Genomic DNA, 25,264 nt, shown 5'->3' with positions numbered 1-25,264 from the left:
GTTTACTTGTTAGTTAATTAAGCTGCTGCACGAAAGGCCCCAGAGGCACCTGGATTCCCTCTCCCTTGTAGGCTTAAACCCAATTGTGCACTGATATATCTGCTGGATGCACACCCACACCCACACCCACAATATGGTATTTAAACCCTACAAGAAATTGGGGGGGGAGGGGGCAAAGATCAACCTATCCTGTTCCACCCACACTGCATTCCAGCAAAGTCCTGAGAGAAAAATCTACCCTAGGGTCTCCTGACAGGAAAGCTAAACTTTTAATTCTTTCTGAGCAAGCGTAGTGGAATTGAGGTGTAGAACCTGTGGTGTAGGCATGTTGCAGTGTGTAGTATGCATGGTGCACAGCTCATGTGGTAGGTAGCATGTAGTGTGTATATATAGTACGTGCAGTGTGTCGCATGTGCCATGTTTAACCTGTGTAGTGTATTACATGTGCGGTGTGTAGCACAAGCATGTTTGTAGCATGTGCGGTCTTTATCACTACACAGGTAAAATCATTCCATTCTCACCTTTTCTCTCTTCAAGTCAGTCACATGCTGTAGTACAGATCTGGTGCCCTCTAGTACTTTACAGATATGACCATTCTTCATGTGTGAACCTAGATGTGAGAGTGTTGGCTGGCTACTCCTCCATAGTTTGCATCACAGCCAAGCTGATCTTGTCCTCAGCTGATGCCTAGATTTTAATTTTCCAGCTGGGATCACTGATAGCAATCAGGAGTAGTAAACCTTGTTTTCCATTTTCCTAGTCCATGGATACTGAATCCAAAGATAATGTCCCCACCACTGGACTAGCTCAGCATGGATCAGTTTCATATATCTGATAACTGTCTAATCTACAAATGCCATGCTTTTGTCATTTATCTGAAGAGAGAACTATTTTTGAATCTTTAAACGTCGCTGTGTAGAATTCTTGAGCAGACTTGAACAAAAATACTCTGACGTTCTGTGGAACTGGTCAGAAGTACCAGATTAGAAGTGCTAGCAGGAAAGGTTGTAATAAAAAAATCATTTTTATGTTAAGACTCCATTTTGTAAAAAGCAGACAGCTTTTCCAGAATCTGCTGGCAACAGCATCCTGGAAAATGTCCAAAAATCAGCTCAAACATGCAAGGCCACTATGGCTGGTACAGCTAGCGTCTTAAGGATAGATAGATGCCTGTTCTTTGAGTAGCTCCAACACCCTTGTAGGTAAGCTTATCTGCTTTGCTGCCTTAAGGCCTCCATAACCATAGATTAGTAAGGCCAAAATCATTTTCACCCACATAGAAGTCAATAAGTCTTTGGAATGCTGAGCTGATTTAAGTTTGTGTGAACCAAGAGCAAAGGTCATAAAATGCAGAGCATGATGTAATGGCCTGTCAGCTGAAGGATAAAATGCAAACTGTGTCACATAAAGTTAGGGAAGATCCAGGGCTAATCAGTCTGCGTCTGAGCTCAACAACTGTAGCGTGAGGTCTCCTGCAGCCCTCATATCATCGTGTGTGTTGTTTATGAGTATCATTTTCTCTCATAAATCTATAAGCAAAAGTTTCTGGCCTAGAAATTGCTTTGCGCCAGCCTGCGATGTTCCCGTTTCATAGTAAAGCTGATGAACCTCCTGGTTCTACATTGAAGTAAGTTTAAGGACCACTGGTTAGGTCATATGTAGGCCACATTTTGCTGAGCGCAGCCAGCCTGGCGTCGGCTGCACTCAGGGTAGCCCAATCCTGGGAAGTGGGGCTCAAACAGGCGTTAGGCTCTTTGCACATAGAGTGCCTTACACCTGTTTCAGGTGCAAGCCCCGGACACCTCTTTTTCAGCCTTTACTAATGTGGTGGATGGTGGCACTCAAATGCGGAATGCCATCCGCCACATTGGACGCTTTGGCGCCTGTTTTGCGCCTGTAAAATGGGTTCGGTGTCAACCAAGTTCTAGGCATCCATGCCTACAACTCTCATTCTGCGGTACAGAGACAACAGCTCCAAGCTTGTCTCTCGCAGTATTAACCAACCAGTATTAATCATAGTTCATTGGTGATGCCCAATGACATCTGCAGTAGTAAGGTGTTATCAATATGTTGCTTAGCCTTTCCAATGGCAGATCTAACTAATTAGTTTTGCGTATTACATTTGTTGGTTATACCTGACATATATTTAAATAAAGGACTTTTAAACATACTTGTTTCTTTCCTTAACAGGATTAAGAAGACACACGGAAGTTTTTGAAGACCAAATTTATCAGAATGTGTCCTACATTAAAAAATCCCAGTGTTCTATATAAATGAGATAATCTAGGGAATTTAAAGTTAATAAAAGCAAATCAAACATGTAAGGGATGACAGAAACGATTTAAATAACAGAAAATCTAAGAGTACTTAAGTTATAATCCAAATAGTTAGGGTCTTTGAGCCCCAGAGGGCTGGATTCTCCTCTAAATTATGGCCCATTTTGGGGCAATAATTGGAGTAAAATGAGTTCGTACAGAATATCACCCCAATCCACTGCCAAAACTCTGGACCTAAAAAGAACATCACCAGATGCCTTTAAGGCTCATCAAGTGGGGTCAAGAGAGTGTGGCTAACCCCCCAACCGTTTGCCCCAATTTCTGCCCCAAACCGACCCCAAATTATTACCACCACTAAGGAAATGGTGGTAGGAGCTGCAGGCAGGTACCCCTGGGTTAGATGCCATTGTGAGGAGGCCATTTCGTTTGCTGCCACTGAAGGTTGCTGAAGGTTCCAGCAGGACTTTTGCTGCCAGCTTTACTCAGCTCTGCTCAAAGAATTGCTTTGCATTGAGGACATGGATATAATGAGGCCCTTGCCATCACACGAGGTGCATAGAGCAAAATTCTCAAATTCTAATTTTGGGTACCTGGATATATCTGGTAAAGCTCTGTAATACAGTCCAGTGAGCATTTCATGAAACATTGTAGTTTGCTGTATTCTGCATAATATCACAATGAAGAAAGACCTACTGCTACCAGAAGCTGAAGACAATGATGATGAAGAGGGGATGGTACCTCCCTCCCCACACCAAGGAAAGGGGCAAAGGAAGGAGAGGACAGGCAGCAGCCTCCAAGAAGGAGGGCGCAATTAATAGCTCACTGATTTCAACAAATAAAGATTGATTAACCCAATAAAAATAATTGTACACCTCTATGTCAAAACGGATACAATGGACCCGCTATTTGCTGGAAGGCGGGTGTTATGTTCATTAACAACTAGTCGTTTTTATTAAGAACAGCTAGCTTTTGCTAGACACTTTATTGAGCACATGTGGACTAGGTACAGTATCTGTAGAGGCCTCCATCTTGACTGCTGCCTTGTGGGTAGCCTAGTGCATCGTGGGTAGCCCACTCTTATATACATACAGCACCACCTAGTGTACCATTCCAGAATGATAGGTTACTGATCACTACACCCCCTTTCTTTGAGGTTAAACAAAATCAGTATCAATCAATATCAATCAATAACAACATAAACATCTTCAACAGTCAATACATTTTCAATGTAGTTTTCTTTGTACTCAAAGATTAAGTCTATCAAACTTTTTTACTTCACGTGTGGATCTTCTCAGCACAGGTAAGTCTGATGTGTTTTCATGAGAGCCTGTATGTGTATTTGTGTTAGATTGTTCTGGTGGTGAGTGACAAGATTCAGTTGCGGCATTGTCATCGATTTGTTCTTCGATAGTCTCTTGTGTTTTTAGGAGGGAACGGCGGTTCCTCCTGAGAATCTGTCCTTCCTCAGTTCTAACAGTGTATGACCTTGGTCCAACTTCCTCAAGAACTGTAGCTTTCCTGTTCCATGCATCTGGATCTTCAATCCTGACAACATCATCCCTTGTCAATGGTTTCAGAGTTTTGGATGACTTGTCATAGTATGATTTCTGTTTCAGCTTTAACAATTGAAGTCTCTGTCTCAGTTCCTTACTCTGCTTTTCTTTTGCACAGCAGGGTAGCGTGGTACACAACTTGCGACCCATTAGTAGTTCAGCAGGTGAAGAACCAGAGTCTAAAGGTGAGGCTCGGTAGCTCAGCAGGGCGAGATAAGGATCAGACTTGCTTTCTGTCGCTTTCTTCAGTAGCTGCTTGAGAACTTGAACACCATTCTCTGCCTTACCATTCCACTGAGCATACAAAGGACTGGATGTGATGTGTTGAAAGTCATAATGTGCTGCAAACTGTTGCCACTCCTTACAGTTGAAGCACGGACCATTGTCGCTAACGGCAATCCTGGGAATTCCATGTCTGGCGAAGATGAATTTCACATGCATTATGACACTGCTTGCTGTGGTGCTTGAGAGCAGCGCCATCTCAGGATAGTTAGAATAGTAGTCAATCACTATTAGATAGTCTTTACCATTTAAATGAAAAAGGTCCATGCCAACCTTTTGCCATGGTCCCGTTGGTATGTCAGCTACTATCATTGGTTCCTTTGCTTGTTTGTTTTGGTGTTTCTGACATGTCTCACATTTGCCTATCATGTTCTCAATGTCCTTATTTATGCCAGGCCAATAAACAGTGTCTCTTGCTCTCCTTTTGCATTTTTCAATTCCGAGGTGTCCCTCATGAATCCTTTTGAGCATGTCTTGACGTAGAGCCTGTGGAATTACTATTCTGTTCTGTTTTAGTAATAGTCCACTTGCAACACTCAATTCTGACCTTATGTGAAAATATTTTGGACAGGAACCTTTTGGCCAACCATGATGAATGTTCTCTATTACTGTTTGTAATACTGTATCTTGTACTGTTTCTTCTGCTATTTGCTTTGATTTTGTGTCTGACACGGGCAGCGCAGTAGTGACCATACTCACATGAACATCCACGTCTTCTTCAGTAGAGCTCACATGACTCATTGTGGTTGCTTGGGATAGTGCATCTGCTAACACTATGTATTTGCCTGGTGTGTAGATCAGTTCAAAGTCATACCTTTGCAGCTTCATCATGAGTCGTTGAATCCTTGGAGACATCTCATTCAGGTTCTTTTTTATGATGGCAACCAGTGGGCTGTGGTCTGTCTCAACTGTGAAGGTGGGAAGTCCATATATGTAGCCATGAAACTTTTCTAGTCCAACTACCAAGCCTAGACATTCCTTTTCAATCTGGGCGTATCGACACTCAGTATCAGTCATAGACCTGGAGGCATAGGCAACAGGCTTCCAATCTTCACCCTCTGCTTGTAGCAAGACCGCACCTAGGCCATCTTTTGATGCATCCGTTGACACTTTGATTCTTTTTGTTGGGTCAAAGAAGGTGAGTACAGGTGTGGTTGTCAGCACTGTTTTGAGGTTTATCCACTCTTGTTCATGTCTTTCTGTCCATGCGAACTCATTTGTTTTACGTAGCAGGTCTCGCAGACAGGCTGTCTTGGCTGACAAGTTAGGAATGAACCTTCCATTGAAGTTTATCATCCCCATGATGCGTAGCACTCCTTTTTTGTCAGTGGGTCGGGGCATTTTGAGTATGGCGTTTACTTTTTCCATATCTGGCTCTATTCCTTTACCAGATAGATTATCTCCTAGGAAAGTGACTTCCTGGATGCAAAACTGACACTTCGCTTTGTTGAGCTTCAGTCCATTCCGGCGTATGCTCTATAGCACTTTAGTCAGTCTCTCATTGTGTTCTTTCAGTGTGGTGCCCCAGATGATGATGTCATCAACATAGACCCGAACTCCTTCCAGACCTTCAATTATGTGTTCCATCGCTCTATGAAAGATTTCAGATGCAGATATTATCCCGAAAGGCATTCTGAGGAAACAATACCTGCCAAATGGTGTGTTGAAGGTACAGTATTTGGTGCTCTCTTCATCCAGTTTTAGTTGCCAAAATCCTTGTGAGGCATCGAGCTTTGTAAAGTATCTGGCACCTGACATTTCACTGGTGATTTCTTCTCGCTTGGGAATCTGGTAGTGTTTACATTTTAGTTTGCATTTAAGTCCTTTGGATCCATGCATATTCTTAGATCATTGTTCTTTTTCTTTACACATACCATGGAGTTAACCCAGTCTGTTGGCTCTTCGACTTTCCTGATGACTCCTAGCGTGGTCATTCTGTCCAGTTCATTCTTGAGCCGGTCACGCAGGGGTGCTGGAACTCTTCGTGGAGCACGTACCACTGGCTGAGCATCCTCCTTTAGCTGGATCTTGTAAGTGAATGGTAGAACTCCAAATCCTTTGAACACATCCTGGAAATTATTTACTACAGAATCCACCGAGTCATCTGGTCTGCTTATGGCACAGTTTATACGGTAGACTCTCTTGACCAGTTCTAAGTCTTCACAAGCTTTGTCACCTAGTAGTGAATCAAGTCCTTCAGCCACAACAGAAAACATGAGATGATGCACTTTGTCTTTGACTGTCACTTTAAGTCTGCATACGCCTAATCTATCTATTTTCTGTCCATTATAGCTCTTCAGTAGTACTGACTTTTTCTGTATTTTGGGCTTTTCTTTCATGTTTTTAATGTCACTCATACTGATTAAGTTTGCTTTTGCCCCAGTGTCTAGTTTCAATGTAACTAATGCTCCATTTACCTGCAGTGGGATCATCCATTTGTCCTCTTTTACTGCATTGACGTTATGTTCAGCATTGTTTATTCCTGAGGGCTGCACATTTTCTGTATCCTTTTCTATATTGTCACATGACACCATTCCTACAAAAAATGTCTCACTTAAATCAGTGTCCTCAATCACATTAACTCGGACTTGTTGCCCTTTCTTAGTTTTTACTTTTGAAAAGCATTGTTTGGCAAAGTGATTCTTTCCATGACATTTTGTGCACATTTTTCCAAACGCTGGGCATTGTTTTAACTGGTGTTTGTAACCACAGCGTTTACAATTTAAAATTTCATCCTCCGCTTGCTTTTCATTTCTGTTCTGCCCACGTTTCTTTCCTTTGTAGGACACAGCACCGACAGCAGCACTGACTACAATCGCATCATTATTGATTTCACTGAAAGTCTCGCATGCTTTCGAGCTAGCTCGCTGGCTTGGGATTTTTCACAGCATTTTCCAATGTTAGTTCGGTTTCTCTCAACAGACATTCCCTGACCTTTTTATCATGAATACCAAACACAATTTGGTCATGAATCATGGATGCTTTCAGCTCAGAGAAATTACATGTCTGTGCTTTCAGTTTCAGATCAGTCACAAAGCTATCAAAAGCCTCATTTTGCTGCTGTGTCCGAGAACAGAAAACATACCTCTCATAGGTTTCGTTCGTTTTGGGAGAACAATGTGTATCAAATTTCTTTAGCACATCGTCTAATTTTTCTCTGTTCTCCTCTGGATTAAATACAAATGTATTAAATACTCTATCGCCTGTGGGCCTGCAACCGTGAGCAGCAACGCTATTTTCCTTGCGTCTGGCTTCGTGCCGTACCCGATGGCAGCAATGTAGAGTTTGAATTGTTGTTTAAAAGTCTGCCAATTGTAGTCGACATTTCCTGTGAGTTTCAAATGCTCTGGTGGCTTCAAATTCTCCATGTCGCATTGCACAATATTCAGCAGATCTTACCAATCCTGGTACCATGTTATGTTCATTAATAACTAGTCATTTTTATTAAGAACAGCTAGCTTTTGCTAGACTGTTTATTGAGCACATGTGGACTAGGTACAGTATCTGTAGAGGCCTCCATCTTGACTGCTGCCTTGTGGGTAGCCTAGTGCATTGTGGGTAGCCCACTCTTATATACATACAGCACCACCTAGTGTACCATTCCAGAATGACAGGTTACTGATCATTACAGCGGGGAGGATACGCAGGAGGCCATAAACGGCCGATGGACCCAGCAATGGCAGGACCTCATTATGATTTCTTTGTTCCATTTCTCACCCAGCAGCATGGCCTAATGGGCAGCCTGGCTGGCGGCCGGGAGGAGAAACCAGTGTCAGGAGGCCACAGCCAAGGACTCTTAGGGACAGTCACCGGCACTCGGAAGGGGCGAATGTCACAGGTTGTGGTGGGGAGGGGGGGGCAATGGGGAGCAAGGCCATCAGGGCTGGGGGTGGGGAAGTTGGCAAATGCAGCAGGGGGAAAGAGAAAAGCCGTGATTGGTAGGGGGAAGGCCAAAGGCTTCCTTGAGGGACCGGGGGAGTGCTCCTACTCCTCCTGGTCCACAAGGAGTGCTGGAACAGGCACTTTTCCTTCTGGAGCTGGCAGCTCCCACCTCCCTTTCACTGCCAGATTTCCCGGTCCCTGGGAAACCTGCGCAACTACAGCCAATTTTAAATTGGGCTGTTCCACCTCTCTACGGCGGAACACTTGGACACCATGATATCCACCAGCATAAAAAAGGCGGGATTTGTGTGTGCAACATCTTGAGGACAAGTTCCCCATATTTAAGTCTTTAACCCCCCACCCCAAACCCTCTCCTGTCCATCGCGGGGGGATTAATATCAAGACACGAGTACTCACTTAACAAAACTTCCATTTTCTTATTATTTATTATAGTCTCACCTGCATCTGTCTTTATTGGGCCCACATTTCCCCTTACTCTTTCCCTCAATGATAAAATCTTTTACTCTTAGATTTGATATCTCTGGCAAGTTTTTGTTCATACTCCCTTTTCTACCTCTTATTAATTTATTTGTATCCCTTTATTTCTTTTATCGTTAAAAATGGCTAAGGGAATCAAGGGATATGGGGATCAGGCCGGAAAGTGGAGTTAACGTCGAAGATCAGCCATGATCTTACTGAATGGTGGAGCAGGCTCGAGGGGCTGTATGGCCTACTCCTGCTCCTATTTCTTATGTTCTTATGTTCTAGGTCTCGACAAGAACAGGACAGTCCATTCCTGACACAAAGGCTGCGACTTCGCCAGTGGAGGTGGGATCGTGACAGGAGAGGTGGGTGGCGGGTCCCGGTCCTGCTCCCGGCTCCAGCCCACTCCCTCCAAGTGATTTTACGTAGATTGGGCTTGTTAAGCCCACCCTGCGCGTTTCCCAGCCAATTAATAGGAAGCGGGTCTGATAACGTCATTTTATGACGCGTCATCAGTCAGTTTCCTTAAAGGGGTCATGTCCACATTCATTTTGACAGTTGTTCTGTCAGTGTTCTGCGGCATTGAGGTGCTGCAAACTTATTGGACAGATCTGTGCTAACCTTTAGAAGTGTCTTAGTGAGTTCCAGTGAATGTTAAGACATAACTCCCCCCTCTCTCCCCCAATTGTGATGAATGTGAATGGAATGGCTTGGACATTATAGGTATGCTTTATGGTGCTGGTGTGGGGTGGTGTCAATCTGGCGCATCATGTGGCTCCAGGGTGTACAGCGTCAAGTGAAGTAAATCTGGCCGTGGTGATGCCATTGCTTGCCTCCCGGGCAGCAATGTTGTCGAGTGCTGATGCCCTGTGTCCTGTGCAGCATCAGATGATTACGGAGAAGATTGGTTTTGTTGGTGATGCTGTTGGTGATGTTGGTGTGCCTGGTGATGTTGGTGTTGGGGCTGATCGTGGAGGGATTCAGAGGACCAAGGTGAGATTTTTTCAAGGGCACAGATGTTGCTGGAATAGATGGCAGCTGAAGTTGAGATGACAGAAGTGATCTGTCAATGGTGAGAGAGCTTGCTCCAAGGAGGTAACAGTGGATAGAGAGTTTACTCCAAACACTTCCAAACTGAATAAAGCTCAAAAGTGTCTTCCAAGTCCTGAAAGCTCAAGCTTCTGACAAAGGCATTCGATAAGGTGCCACACAAGAGGTTATTAAACAAAGTTAGGGCTCATGGGATTGGGGGTAATCTATTAGTATGGATTAAGGATTGGTTAACGGACAGAAAACAGCAAGTAGGAATAAACGGGTCATTTTCGGGTTGGCATGCTGTAACTAGTGGGGTACTGCAAGCATCAGTGTTTGGGCCTCAGCTATTCACAATCTATATCAATGATTTGGATGAGGGGACCAAATGTAATATATCCAAGTTTGCTGATGATACAAAGCTGGGTGGGAATGTAAGTTGTGAGGAGGATGCAAGGAGGCTTCAAGGGAATATAGACAGGCTAAGTGAGTGGGCAAGAACATAGCAAATGGAATATAATGTGGAGAAATGTGAAGTTATACACTTTGGTAGGAAAATAGAAAAGCAGAGTATTTTTTAAATGGTGAGAGATTGGGAAACGTTGGTGTTCAGAGAGACCTGGGTGTCCTTGTACACGAATCACTGAAAGTTAACATGCAGGTACAGCAAGCAATTAGGAAAGCAAATGGTATGTTGGCCTTTATTACAAGAGGATTTGAGTATAAGAGTAAAGATGTCTTACTGCAATTATATAGGGCCCTGGTGAGACCACACCTGCAGTATTGCATACAGTTTTGGTCTCCTTACCAGGAAGGATATACTTGCCATGGAGGTCGGGGGGGGGTGGATGGGGGGATTGTCCAATAAGGACAGATTGAGTAGACTAGTCCTGTATTCTCTAGAGCTTAGAAGAATGAGAGGTGATCTCACTGAAACATAAATAATTCTTACAGGGCTTGACAGGGTAGATGCAGGGAGAATGTTTCCCCTGGCTGGGGAGTCCAGAACCAGGGGTCACAGTCTCAGAATAAGGGGTCGGCCATTTAGGACTGAGATGAAGAGAAATGTCTTCACTCAGAGCGTGGTGAATCTTTGGAATTCTCTACCCCAGAGGGCTGTGGGGGCTCAGTTGTTGAGTATATTGAAGACAGAGATCGATAGATTTTTGAATATTAAGGGAATCAAGTGATATGGGGATAGTTCAGGAAACTGGAGATGAGCTAAAAGATCAGCCATGAACTTATTGAATGGCGGAGCAGGCTCGAAGGGCCAAATGGCCTACTCCTGCTCCTATTTCTTATGTTCTTATGGAAAGTGACCTGCTGTGAAATGGTAGCTTTCATACCACTTTTGCAGCTGTCACCTATTCACAGCAATGGGGAGACATAGAGAACCCGACCTACTTACCTGATCCCCGAGCGACGGGAACCTCATAAAAAAGTGGTAAAATAGAAATAGGCTGGCAAAATTGTAGCTAACATGCATTTAACTATCTTAAATGCCTCCCCCACCACTTGGTGTCGGGTCTGTTCTGACCCGACACTTTGGAAACTTACATGGAGGCGGGTTCGGAGTGGGTTCCCAACCCGCTGTCAATCATTTCGATTTTGACAGCGGACCCGCCTCCAAACCCGCACTCTTCAGCAAAATTCAGCTGATAGACTGGAGTATCTCAATAAGCATCATGTAAAGGTAGTTAGCTAGTAAGATAACAGAAGGTCTTCAAGAAACTTCTCAGACCTACTGTTTTCAATAAGGTTTCACTTAGAGATAGTGCAGTCAAATGAGCACAGCACACATGCAAGTGTAACACAAGGGGACAGTACAGAAGCATGTCATGATAAATAACCACTATGCATTCACTACTACATTAATAAAAACATAACACAATTCATTGAAATTTTGCTTTATTTGGGAATCAGTCTATAAAACACGAACTAAAGCAATAAGGAATGATAAAAAAAATTGGAACAGAACATTAAATTAAAAATAAAAATTGCTGATCTCACTGAGTTGTTGCTGATAGCTCCTGTGCAAGCCTCAGTGGAATATCTTACCAATCACAGACACTGTTTGCTGCTGTGACTGCTCTGTTTGTATAGGCTTCTCACTGCCATCCTCTTCCTCCTGCACTATGCGATTTCTCATCTACAACAAGCCATATGTCTCTTACTATTGCTATGTTCTACAGTTTGCAGCACACTACTACCATTCCAGCAGCTCTTTCTGGGATATTTTGGAGAACAAGCAGCAGATATTTTTATCCAGCATCTCAAATGTCTGCCTCTTTAATGTGTTTTGTTATTTTTTTTTTGCTCAACCTTTGCTGAGAGGTATGGAGGTTGTATACTGGTATCATAAGCCATGTTTCAAGATGATAAACCATATCTCAAAAGATATTGGTTAAGTTGGGGAATCCATGATTCCTTTAAGATATTGGTATCTTGGGCACTTCCTAGAAATGTGAATTGCCATGCATTATTTTTGCTTTGGTTGCACACCATTTTGATGGTGATGGAGTGGCTCCTTTTCTGTTGAATGAGATATACAAAAATACATTAATAGCCATAATGAAATTATCAACAGCACCCTATGTCCCTGGAATGTGGCAACTTTTGTGAAACCCTTGCTGTTATCTGGGTGATGCTACATCCCAGTGCCAAATTTAATATGGTCACATGAATGTTGAAACAGACTATCTGTGACCTTAGTATGCAATGGTGAGGTCTCTTGCCATTGCCTGAAAAGGCCTAGTGTCATTACAAATTTGTGTCATTGTTATTTTTTGTTGCTATAGTGCTGGTTTAGGTCTGGTCCCATGAGGGTACAATTGTTATATTGTGTCCCTGATGAGGTGGAACCTTCTCACAGTGCTCCTCAGTGAGGTTGAATACCTCTGTTGTTGGAAGTAGACATGCTGACTGGGGTAGTAACAAGTTCTGGTCATTCTCCGCATCTGGCCTTAGACCTCCCTATCCCTTTTCCATGGAGTGAGCCTTTGGCACAGTGGTAGCATTCCCACCTCTGGGCCAGAAGGTGCAGGGTTCATAAACCCCTCCCGCTGTAGAGGACTAATCATCCTATCGGCTGCTTTAAAGATGGTTACGGCCATGAAAGGTTCACGTGGCCAGTCAGACCGTTAATCAGCCTGTGATAAAACATGAAAATGATGATCATCACTTTTCCATTAATCTTTCTCATACTCTTCAACATGTCCACAAGGTTGAAAGTTGCTGCTTCAACCATGCAACCATGTGCCCTGAAACAGGCAATTAGCTATACACAATGGCCCAGCCTGTCTCCAAGATGGTGCCCCCCATTGCTTGAACACAAATTTTATTTGGGTATCATTAATGCAGGCTGTGCATACAGTGAAGCCTGACAAATTTTGCATGAAATTAGTTTAATTGCTGCTTAACAAGCATAAAATAACAATACCACCAGGTCAATTTGTTAATATATTTTAGATTAGTTTGTTCCTAGGAAGAATTTGAGAAGGATAGGCAAAAGTTAACAGCCCCTTCACTAATGCTAAAACATAAAAATCACTTAATGCATAATTAATATTTGTGCTGGCTTTAATGAACAGAGTAAGTTTACCCCCTTTATGAAGTAAATCTTAAAAAATAGTGAAACAAGGGGGCTATAATCACACTGTCCAGTATTAGTAACACATTCGTATGAAATTCCTCTGTCTACTATTTTAATAAAGGCATTAATCAGTTCAAAATAAATGGGTTAATGCCTTCATTAAAATAGGAGACAAAAGAATTTCATAATAACACATTTGGCCTAACCTTTCTGGATCAGGGCCGAGCATAACACTGTTAATGTTGTGAGCTCTGCTCTTTTCCTATTAGTGGCCCAAAAATTCCTGTAAATGGTCAACGAACAGCGCCTGCCATAAGTTAGACTTGCCCTTGTCTATTTAATCTCCGTGATATTTTGCATGACAAGTGGCTGGAAGTACGAGATGGAAATGGTGCAGCACCCTATACGGGGATCTGAGTGAACAGGGAAAGCAACTGTGCACCTTCTTAACCAATCAGACTGAATGATTGTAAAATGAACAGCGCAAGGAAGTGTAAGTTATTTTAACTATGAGGAAAGATTGGATAGGCTGGGGTTGCTTTCTTTGGAACAGAGGAGGCTGAGGGGAGGCTTAAGTGAGGGGTATAAAATTATGAGGGGCCTAGATAGAATGGACAGGAAGGTCATATTTCCCTTAGCAGAGAGGTCAATAACCAGGGGGCATAGATTTAAAGTAGAAGGATTGGAGGGGATTTGAGGAGAACGTTTTTCACCCAGAGGGTGGTGGGGATCTGGAACTCACTGCCTGAAAGGGTGGTAGAGGCAGAAACCCTCATCGCATTTAAAAAGTATTTGGATATGCACTTGAAGTGCTGAAACCTACAAGGCTACGGACCAAGAGCTGGAAAGTGGGATTAGGCTGGATAGCTCTTTTTTGGCCGGCACAGACACGATGGGCCAGATGGTGTCCTGCTGTGCTGTAAATTTCTATGATTCTAGAATGGATGAATTCAATGTCAAATCAGGTACAGAAAGAGAAATAAAGAGGTTAAGAACGATTGGCTTGAGAGAGAGAGAATAAAAAAGAGGCAGAAAGAAAATGTGAAAAAAAATTATTTAAAAAAAAATCCAGCAACAATTAAAACCTGAAGGAATGAAAGTCCGCACTTGTAATAGTTAATTTTCAGTGCTAGAGAGGTTGACTGGCAGCAATTAACACTAATCAAATTGTTAAAAGGGTACTTAGACTTGAAGTGACTTGACTTAACTTTCCGTGGCGAGTTTATTTCATATCTACCGTGCAAGTACAGGAACTTCACGCCGCTCAATGCATTTGAATGGAGAGCCAGACAGCGAGATGCTGTTTTTGCGAAGCTAATGGCAGAGCAGCGCATCTCTGACAGCAACTTCTCGATTTCCACGGTTAAGCGTGCATCTGCCCTCGCCTGAAATTTGCACTTAAATAATGCCTCGATTTTAATTTGACATCAAAGTTTGGGCCATTATGACTAAAAACACACAGTGTGATTTTAACCCCAAAATGAACAGATTTTCAAAAAAGCAGTTATGAATGACAACATCGTCTTTGTATCTCACCACTGAAGCAAATCCTCTCACAGACTGCTGCTTTGTTGTATCATGTGGATTTCAATCATTCTTTACTTAGGGTACATTCATCTCCCAAGTTTCACATCAGTGCAAAGCCTTACTTTGCATTAACACTAAGTTAGGAGTGTTATGTAGGTGTTAAAATCCAAACTGATTCACAAGCAAAGCAGATTGAGGCTTCTTCCTCCAAAGAGCCTCAATCAGCTTCCTTCCAGTGTCATCTTAAGCTCTGATGCCCAATTCAAGCTGCATTTACACTGTAACTGCAATGTTGGTGCAAAGCCAAACTGCTTCATGCTGACATTACAGCTGGACTGTGAATTCACCCTTAAATGCTCATTCACCATTGCATTTACAATGTGTTTGTATTCACAATCCTGCATGGGTCAGTCGAAGATAATTATATCATTTGGAAGGCTGTTGTCTTTGCTAAGCAAAAGAATATTTAAAACTGAGTGCGTACCATTCTAGTGCATTTCAACAAGATGGGAACTAAAAGCCCCAGTGCCTGTTGGCACTGTGGATAGAGCAAAGATACACTATTGTAATCACTGTGGAACTGCCTGGTTTGATTTTACTTACTTTCTTTGAATTTTACGGTGCGGTGATGCATGGAATTGGAAATGAGGTGGGTGAGTTCTTCCACCCGCCTGACGTTTGTGTTAGTGACCCCATGCTAATTTCCGCAGTCAGTTCATTGAACTACGTTGAGGCAGGCTTCTGCTGCTATAGTGTTCCTCTCTGTAGGAATGAGAGGAGGGGAAAATACTGTGTTGCTAAAGGATTTTAAGTTCTGTGGCTGTTTAAAGGGGCAGGCATTTGAAGAGAGTTGGAATGTTATGATGGTAGCCAGGGCCCTTTCAGAAAGAAGAACAAATTTTTCAGGGTGTACTATAGACACTTCGCAACAATTCAGAAGAAGGAGGCTTTATGGTTCTCCAGCAAGCAGGCCATCCCAAGGAACAGTGACAGCTAGGTGTCGGGCAGTGGCTTTGGCTGCTAGTGTCCCCACCACCACCCCACATACATAGAAAAATAGAAACATAGAAAAATAGGAGCAGGAGTAGGCCATTCGGCCCTTTGAGCCTGCTCTGCCATTCAATATGATCATGGCTGATCCTCTATCTCAATACCATATTCCTGCTCTCTCCCCATATCCCTTGATGTCTTTTGTGTCGAGAAATCTATCTATCTCCTTCTTAAACACATTCAGTGACTTGGCCTCCACAGCCTTCTGTGGTAGAGAATTCCACAGCTTCACCCTCTGAGTGAAGAAATTTCTCCTCATCTTAGTATTAAATGTCCTACCCTGTATCCTGAGACTGTGACCCCCCGTTCTAGACCCTCCAGCCAGGGAAAACATCCTCCCTGCATCCAGTCTGTCTAGTCCTGTTAGAATTTTATACGTTTCAATGAGATCCCCTCTCATTCTTCTAAACTCTAGTGAATACAAGCCTAGTCGACCCAATCTCTCCTCATACGACAGTCATGCCATCTCAAGAATCAGACTGGTGAACCTTCGCTGCACTCCCTCTATGGCAAGTATATCCTTTCTTAGGTAAGGAGATCAAAACTGCACACAGTACTCCAGGTGTGGTCTCACCAAGGCCCTGTAAAACTGTAGTAAAGCATCCTTGCTCCTGTACTCAAATCCTCTTGCAATGAAGGCCAACATACCATTTGCCTTCCTAACTGCTTGCTGCACCTGCATGTTTGCTTTCAGTGACTGATGTACAAGGACACCCAGGTCCCTTTGTACATCAACATTTCCCAATCTATCACCATTTAAATAATACTCTACCTTTCTGTTTTTCCTACCAAAGTGGATAACTTCACATTTATCCACGTTATACTGCATCTGCCATGTATTTGCCCACTCACTCAACTTGTCCAAATCGCCTTGAAGCCTCTTTGCATCCTTCTCACAACTCACAATCCCACCTAGTTTCGTGTTGTCAGCAAACTTGGAAATATTACATTTGGTTCCCTCATCCAAATCATTGATATATATTGTGAATAGCTGGGGCCCAAGCACTGATCCCTGCGGTGCCCCACTAGTCACCACCTGCCACCCCGAAAAAGACCCATTTATTCCTACTCTCTGTTTCCTGTCTGTTAACCAATTTTCAATCCATGCCAGTATATTACCCCCAATCACATGTGCTTTAATTTTGCACACTAACCTCTTATGTGGGACTTTATCAAAGGCCTTCTGCAGCACAAGAAGGGCAATGTACAATGATTTCATGAGAATCATTAAAGTATGAGGACTCACCTGAAACTCCCCAGAAGACGCTGATACCGTGATACCTATTTCCCTAGCATCCCTCTATACATACCACATACCCCTACAACCTTATCATTCCTATAGCCCTGCAACACATGACCATAGTCTTGAACCCTACCTTGCAAGCCTGCCCCTAGTAAGTGTGATGGCAACATAGTCACCTTTGCCTGTTGATACCTGAGTATCATTGCATATGCTGCCACAAACATGCTTTTAACAGAGTCAGACTACAGAATGGTTGTGACAGGTTTTTACTATGAGGTGACATTGACAAAGATTAATTGGGCTTTTTGGATGGAGGGATTGATGAAAAGGTTACGTTGTGCTTCAGGAACTTATTGATGATCTTCAGGAGAAGCTGTCACCGATGAGACTGCTTCTGATCTGACAGGCACACAAATTACGATTTTCTTTGTATCCCCTTGGGCTTCATCCTCAGTAGCAGCCAGGTAGAGTGGAGTGGGACTGGGGACATGGGCGGGTTGGGGTGGAGGGTGGAGAGGTGACGGGGGGGTGTTGAATTTTCAGGATAGTCACACTCTTAATCTTTTATAGCTCTTGCTGAGCTGCAAGAAATAATGGAGCAGGAAAAAGAGAAAAAGTAATGGAATTGAGTAGATTACTACACTACATAAAACATGGCAGTCACTTCTGCCTTGCTGAAAGCATCCAGCACTCTTCTGTGCCTGTTTTATATAAGTTGATAGTAGAACAATGTTGTAGTGTATGTACCTTTAAGAGAGAACTACTTTTACAGCTCCTGTATACTGTAGTACCGGCAGTGACCACACCTGTATATAAGCCTTGAGCATGCCTCTGTACCCCCAGTCTTGAGACTACCCTACTCCAGTAAACACCTGTTGATTGTTAAGTTACAGTTATTGAAAAACATCATACTCTCAGAATCACGGATCTAACAAATGTAAAGTGCGATGTGTGATGTCACTTCATCATTACTCCCTTATTTAACTGTTGAAGTCGGGGAGTCAGTGAGCGCTACTTGCTCTACGTGTCAGTTATGCTGGAAAAGCATGTGAGGGCAAAAATGAGTGAGGAGGCAGCAGCACATGTCAGTGTGTGAGCCTGCTCACCAGAATTGTGCTGATTTTTCAATTGGTAAAAGGTACAAGGCCTCCCTTTTATTTAACTCAATTTGCATTACATTTTTGTTCCCTCTCATAACAGTGCTTGAAATACTGCATGACTCTCCGGTGATTTTTGGTCGGCTTTATATTGACTGGAAGGTTCATTTAGCAGAGACATGGTGGAAGAGACAGCCTAATTCAAAACTTTCCCATTACCAAGTTAAGGAACCATGGGGGAAAAATTCAGTATCGCCCCGTTTGGGGCGCAATTATCGGCCATGTGCAAAGTTTAGCGCTTGTCGCTAATTACCGCCTCCGACTGCAAACTTGGCTTTTATCACCCCTGGAGGTGATTGGAGCGCTAATTCAGGCGCTTCACACCTGCCTTAAGGTGCAAAGGCCGAGGAGCGAGGCGCTAACTCAGAGCGCTGGCGAAGCTCATGTGATGTCAGTCAGCAATGGAACACAGACACAATGGCGCCGGCCAGTTCTTAAAGGGGAGGGTCGATCTTGCTCTCCATCCACACCCTGCTCATTGCAGCCTTGAATCTCAGCCTGGAGAGACCTGTGCATCAAATCTGCTGGAAAGAACAATGGACAGACCCAGGGAAAGAGCTCAGAGTGCAGCCCCTACCGTCTCTTCTAAATCGATGCAAGGAAGTGCAAATCAAAATTAACCTGCAAAGTGCTGCTCAGTACCCAAAACTCCTTTACACAGCGTTGAATCTCTCCAGAAGTCTCTCTCTCTCTCTCTCTCAGAATGCATGGTGCAAAAATGTCACAAAAAAAAAAGGCAGGAAGCGGTTGCCTTTAAATAGCACTCCCCCAGTCCCTTCCTGACTGCAAAACGCTCCCCTCAACCTGTCGTTTCTAGCGGCAGGTGGTAAGGCAGGGGGCGCCACTCAATATCTGCTCCGGGGCGCTACTGGGGCGTTGCACACTCGACTGACGTCACGATCTGCTGGCGCAGGAGATCGGGGCAGTAGTGTTTAGCGCCGCCGCAAAATGCCTAGTTAACTTCGTGAGTGACGCAAACATCGCCACGCACGGGCGCTAGTTGCTTTGCGCCCCATTAGTGCCCTCTTAAGGCGCTAACGGGAGGCGCAAACCAACTGAATTTCCCCCCCATTTCTTTGACAAAATTTGGAGACCAATTCATTATTTTCAATTTTTATTGAGTTTACCTGCTGTTTATTATATTCCACTAAATAAATAGACGATATTTCAATTCTCTCCCAGTTGGTCTCCCATCGTCCATGCTCTGTAAATTCAGCTCATGCAAAACTCTGGTGTCCATATATTCTTATTTATTTGTTTATGGGATGTGGGTGTCGCTGGCAAGGCCAGCTTTTATTGCCCATCCCTAATTGCCCTTGAGAAGGTGGTGGTGAGCCACCTTCTTGAACCGCTGCAGTCCATGTGGTGAAGGTACTCCCACAGTGCTGTTAGGTAGGGAGTTCCAGGATTTTGACCCAGCGACGATGAAGGATCGGCGATATACTTCTAAGTCAGGATGGTGTGTGACTTGGAAGGGAACTTGGAGGTGATGATGTTCCCATGTGCCTGCTGCCCTTGTCCTTCTAACTGGAAGAGGTCGCGGGTTTGGGAGGTGCTGCCAAAGAAGCCATGGCGAGTTGCTGCAGTGCATTTTGTAGATGGTACACACTGCAGCCACGGTACACCGGTGGTGGAGGGAGTGAATGGTTAAGGTGGTGGATGGGGTGCCAATCAAGCGGGCTGCTTTGTCCTGGATGGTGTCGAACTTCTTGAGTGTTGTCGGAGCTGCACTCATCTAGGCAAGTGGAGAGTATTCCATCACACTCCTTACTTGTGCCTTGTAGATGATGGAAAGGTTTTGGGGAGTCAGAAGGTGAGACACTTGCCGCAGAATACCTAGCCTCTGAGCTGCTCTTGTTGCCACAGTATTTATGTGGCTGGTCCAGTTAAGTTTCTAGTCAATGGTGACCCCAAGGATGTTGATGGTGGGGGATTTGGCAATGGTAGTACCATTGAATGTCAAGGGGCAGTGGTTAGACTCTCACTTGTTGGAGATGGTCATTGCCTGGCACTTCTGTGTCACGAATGTTACCTGCCACTTATCAGCCCAAGCCTGAACGTCATCCAGGTCTTGTTGCATGCGGGCATGGACTGCTTCATTATCTGAGGAGTTGTGAATGGTGCTGAACACTGTGCAGTCATCGGCGAACATCCCCATTTCTGACCTTATATTGGAGGGAAGCTCATTGCTGAAGCAGCTGAAGATGGTTGGGCCTAGGACACTGCGCTGTGGAACTCTTGCAGCGATGTCCTGGGGCTGTGATGATTGACCTCCAATCACCACAACCATCTTCTTTTGTGCTAGGTGTGACTCCAGCCAATGGAGCGTTTTCCCCCCGATTCCCATTGACTTCAGTTTTACTAGGGCTCCTTGATGCCACACTCGGTCAAATGCAGCCTTGATGTCAAGGGCAGTCACTCTCACCTCACCTCTGGAATTCAGCTCCTTTGTCCATGTTTGGACCAAAGCTGTAATGAGGTTGAGAGCTGAGTGTTCTTGGCGGAACCCAAACTGGGGATCAGTGAGCAGGTTATTGGTGAGTAAGTGCCACTTGATAGCACTGTTGATGACACCTTCCATCACTTTGCTGATGATTGAGAGTAGACTGATGGGGCGGTAATTGGCTTGATTGGATTTGTCCTGCTTTTTATGGACAGGATATACCTGGGCAGTTTTCCACATTGTCGGATAGATGCCATTGTTGTAGCTGTACTGTAATAGCTTGGCTAGAGGTGCGGCTAGTTCTGGAGCACAAGTTTTCAGCATGACAGCCAGGATGTTGTCAGAGCCCGTAGCCTTTGCTGTATCCAGTGTGCTCAGCCATTTCTTGATATCACGTGGAGTGAATCGAGTTGGCTGAAGACTGGCTTCTGTGATGGTGGGGACCTCAGGAGTAGGCCGATATATATCTTCCACTCGATACTTCTGGCTGAAGATGGTTGCAAACGCTTCAGCCTTGTCTTTCGCACTAGGCTCCACCATCATTGAGGATGGGGATATTCATGGAGCCTCCTCTTCCCGTTAGTTGTTTAATGGTCCACCACCATTCATGACTGGATGTGGCAGGGCTGCAGAACTTTGATCTGATCCGTTGATTGTGGGATCACTTAGCCCTTTCTATAGCATGCTTCTTCTGCTTTTTAGCATGCATGTAGTCCTGTGTTGCAGCTTCCACAGGTTGGCACCTCCTTTCTTTTAGGTAGGCCTGGTGCTGCTCCTGGCATGCTCTTCGACATTCCTTATTGAACCAGGGCTGATCCCCTGGCTTGATGGTAATGGTAGAGTGAGGGATATGCTGTGCCATGAGGTTACAGATTGTGGTGGAATACAATTCTGCTGCTGCTGATGGCCCACAGCACCTCATGGATGTCCAGTTTTGAGCTGCTAGATCTATTCTGAATCTATCCCATTTAGCACGGTGGTAGTGCCACACAACACGATGGAGGGTGTCCTCAGTGTGAAGACAGGACTTCGTCTCCACAATGACTGTGCGGTGGTCACTGCTACCAATACTGTCATGGACAGATGCATCTGCGACAGGTAGATTGGTGAGGACAAGGTCAAGTAGGTTTTTCCCTTGTGTTGGTTCTCTCACCACTTTTCACAGGCCCAGACTGGCAGTTATATCCTTCAGGACTTGGCCAGCTTGGTCAGTAGTGGTGCTACCAAGCCACTCTTGGTGATGGACATTGAAGTCCCCCACCCAGAGTATATTCTGTGCCCTTGCTACTCTCAGTGCTTCTTCCAAGTGGTGTTCATCATGGAGGAGTACTGATTCATCAGCTGAGAGAGGACAGTAGGTGGTAATCAGCAGGAGGTTTCTTTGCCCATGCTTGACCAGAAGCCATGAGAATTCATGGGGTCCAGAGTCAATGTTGAGGGCTCCCAGGGCTACTCCTTCCCAACTGCATACCACTGTTCTGCCACCCCTGGTGGTTCTGTCCTGCTGGTGGGACAGGACATACCCAGGGATGATGATGGAGGAGTTTGGGAACATTTGCTGAAAGCTATAATTCTATGAGTATGACTATGTCAGGTTGTTGCTTGACTAGCTTGTGGGACAGCTCTCCCAAGTCCCCAGATGTTGGTGAGGAGGACTTTACAGGGTCGATGCCAGGTAGTCCGTCTGGTTTCATTCTTATTATTGTGTTTCGTAGCGGTTTGTTACAACTGAGTGGCTTGCTAGGCCATTTCAGAGGGCAGTTAAGAATCAACCACATTGCTGTGGGTCTGGAGTCAGAAATAGGCAGACTGGGTAAGGATGGCAGATATCCTTCCCTAAAGGACATTAGTGAACCAGATAGAGTTTTACAGCTATGCGATAGTTTCATGGTTACCATTACTGATACTAGTAATTATTGTAGATTTTTATTTAATTAACTGAATTTAAATTCCCCAACTGCCGTGGTGGAATTTGAACTCACGTCTCTGGATCATTTATTCAGGCCTCTGGATTACCATCCCTGTGATATTACCACTACGCTACCGTTCTCTACGTTCAGTTCATTTGCATATGCTTTGGAGTAGTGATTGGCGTAAATCCCGTGTAAAATGGAAGGGTAGAGATTAGAGTACAATTTTTAAGCAGTCAGTTCTGGCTGAAGATAGCAGCAGCTAAATGAGGCACAGTGATTGGCTCACTGCATGTCTCATGAATGTTTTTGTGCTAGTTTTCAAGAATATCTACCACAGGAACAGCTGGCAGAGGCATCCAAACAAAGGACCAGGGCATGGCACAGAGACAGATAAGAAAATGCCACAACTTCACAGAGTCTGACTTGTCAACCCTCCTTGATGAAATTGAGCTCAGGAGAGACTGAGTGCTGGGTATCCATTGCAGGAAATCTTCCAAAAATGTCATTCATGTCATGTGGAGGGAGGTGGCACTGGCACTGACTGACAACACTGAATCACCACCGGGACTGCAGACCCGTACTGCAAAAAATTGCAACCACCCCGCCAGAGCAGGCAAGGTGACTCTCACTCTAAAAGTAACAGATATACAAGTAACCCTTCATAATACACTTTGGTTAAGGGGGACACAGTTTCAGGAGCGTACAGTATGGCTACCCATCTGCCATCACAGCAATTATTTGCATACACAAAGCTAAAATCGTTGCCTCCACTTTAACAGTGTGATTCTATCACATCTCTTGGTACCATTGCAGACACCAATGGAGCATGTTGAAGCTTAACTTGAATCAGCAGCAGATCCCCACCTAAGAAGCAGCCAGGAATCGGTGCTGCAACCTCCACAAAAGCATAGATTGTAGCTCTGTTAGTAATAGAGAAGAGAACAAACAGCACCCTGCATATCGGCTTCCAGTCCATGGTGACTAGGACGCATGATGCTGTCTCTTAGGACTTTCAGGATCTGATAGCTACCATTAGACCAGCCATGCCATTGATCAGTGAGGACACAGGTCCAGAGTCCAGTGGAATGGTGAAGGCTGGAGTCAACTTGCCTGATAATGCCATCTATCATGACAGCAGCATGTGCCAGGCTTCCGGCAATTCCCCTCAGGGTACCACACTGGTGGAACATAGAAGGCTACCAAGGAACAAGATCCAGAGATGCAGCCAGCAGCAGCAGCAGAAGCAAAGTGCCATCAGAGGAAGGCCACCTTAATCCCATGAACCTTTTGCAGAGCATGAGCAACCAATCACCTCTCACAATACTGGCCCTCAGGTTACACCAAGGAGAATAGGTGAAAGAAAGGTACTTTTAGCCACCCAAGTGAAGCCGGTGTTAGGAAAGTGTAGATTGGCATGTGTTGGCGTTGAACTTTGTTATAATAAAACAGAATGTGCACTTATGTCGTGCTTTCTTAGTCATGGAGGTTAGAGTCATACAGGAAAGGGTATATTTATTTTGTGCTTATTTAATCAGGTGATCATTATTGGCATGGTCTTGTAGGGGCAATGAAGGCTGATGCTTTGTTATATTCTAAGATGGGTACTGGATTGAAGGAATGTTTTTTATTTGAAGGTGGATGAAAAAGAGGTCGGGCACTGTTGTCAAAGTTAGACTGTTACACAGAAGAGAAAACGTCAGTGATCAGTTGTGCTCTGATGCCCCTTGTATCAGTCATTGATGAGTTCTCTGAGCACAGGTCATCATGATGTTCTCCTCTATGTAGTTCTGCCTCCAAAACAGTTAGGGCTGTCTCCCAAGCAATGTCCAAGTGCAGATCTTATTGAATGGCAAAGTTTAGCAGAGCAGGCTATAACTATGAGTGACATAGGAGCTGGAACATAATGCAGAGCCCTCCCTGACCAGTCTAAGCAGCACAAGTGTCCTTTAAATCCCTTTATGACCTCTTGATGACCAATCATCAAGAGACATCTACCTCATTGTAGCACTCCTGTGCTGCTTTTAGGGCCACTCTTAATAGCGTCATTATCCATGGGAGCAGGGGTAGGATGTTCTTTCCTGAAGGGGGTCAGGAAGGGCTGAAAGTTGAAGGATAAAAGGAACGTGACTACTGTAATGATCAATAACATCAGCAGCGGGTGGAGGCGGAGCAGCGCGGCAGAGCGACTACAAGAGGCCCCAGAGGCTCAGGTAGGCCTCAGTGCGGCATCGGCAGCGGGTGGAGGCGGAGCAGCGCGGCAGAGCGACTGCAAGAGGCCCCAGAGGCTCAGGTAGGCCTCAGTGCGGCATCGGCAGCGGGTGGAGGCGGAGCAGCGCGGCAGAGTGACTACAAGAGGCCCCAGAGGCTCAGGTAGGCCTCAGTGCGGCATTGGCAGCGGGTGGAGGCGGAGCAGCACGGCAGAGCGACTACAAGAGGCCCCAGAGGCTCAGGTAGGCCTCAGAGCGGCATTGGCAATGGGTGGAGGCGGAGCAGCACGGCAGAGCGATTACAAGAGGCCCCAGAGGCTCAGGTAGGCCTCAGTGCGGCATCGGCAGCGGGTGGAGGCGGAGCAGCGCGGCAGAGCGACTACAAGAGGCCCGAGAGGCTCAGGTAGGCCTCAGTGCGGCATCGGCAGCGGGTGGAGGCGGAGCAGCACGGCAGAGCGACTACAAGAGGCCCCAGAGGCTCAGGTAGGCCTCAGTGCGGCATCGGCAGCAGGTGGAGGCGGAACAGATGCACATTGCTCTCCCAAAAAGAATGAGACCTATGAAAGATACATCTTCTGTTCTCGGACACAGCAGCAAATTGAGACTTTTGATAGCTTTATAACT

General features: G+C 44.8%; 1 pseudogene; it reads left to right on the top strand.

Annotated features, from left to right (window-relative positions):
- The window catches only part of LOC147107516 (cell surface glycoprotein CD200 receptor 1-A-like), an 87,222-nt pseudogene extending 63,515 nt beyond the window's left edge, over positions 1–23,707 (top strand).
- Positions 23,708–25,264: the final 1,557 nt, after the last annotated feature.

This window comes from Somniosus microcephalus, chromosome 14 (genome assembly GCF_052327205.1).
Source record: "Somniosus microcephalus isolate GS21.2 chromosome 14, FLI_Smic_1.0, whole genome shotgun sequence".
Taxonomy (NCBI): Eukaryota; Metazoa; Chordata; class Chondrichthyes; order Squaliformes; family Somniosidae; genus Somniosus; species Somniosus microcephalus.
The sequence above is the reverse complement of the archived record's forward strand: the minus strand, read 5'-3'. Positions and strand labels throughout refer to the sequence as shown.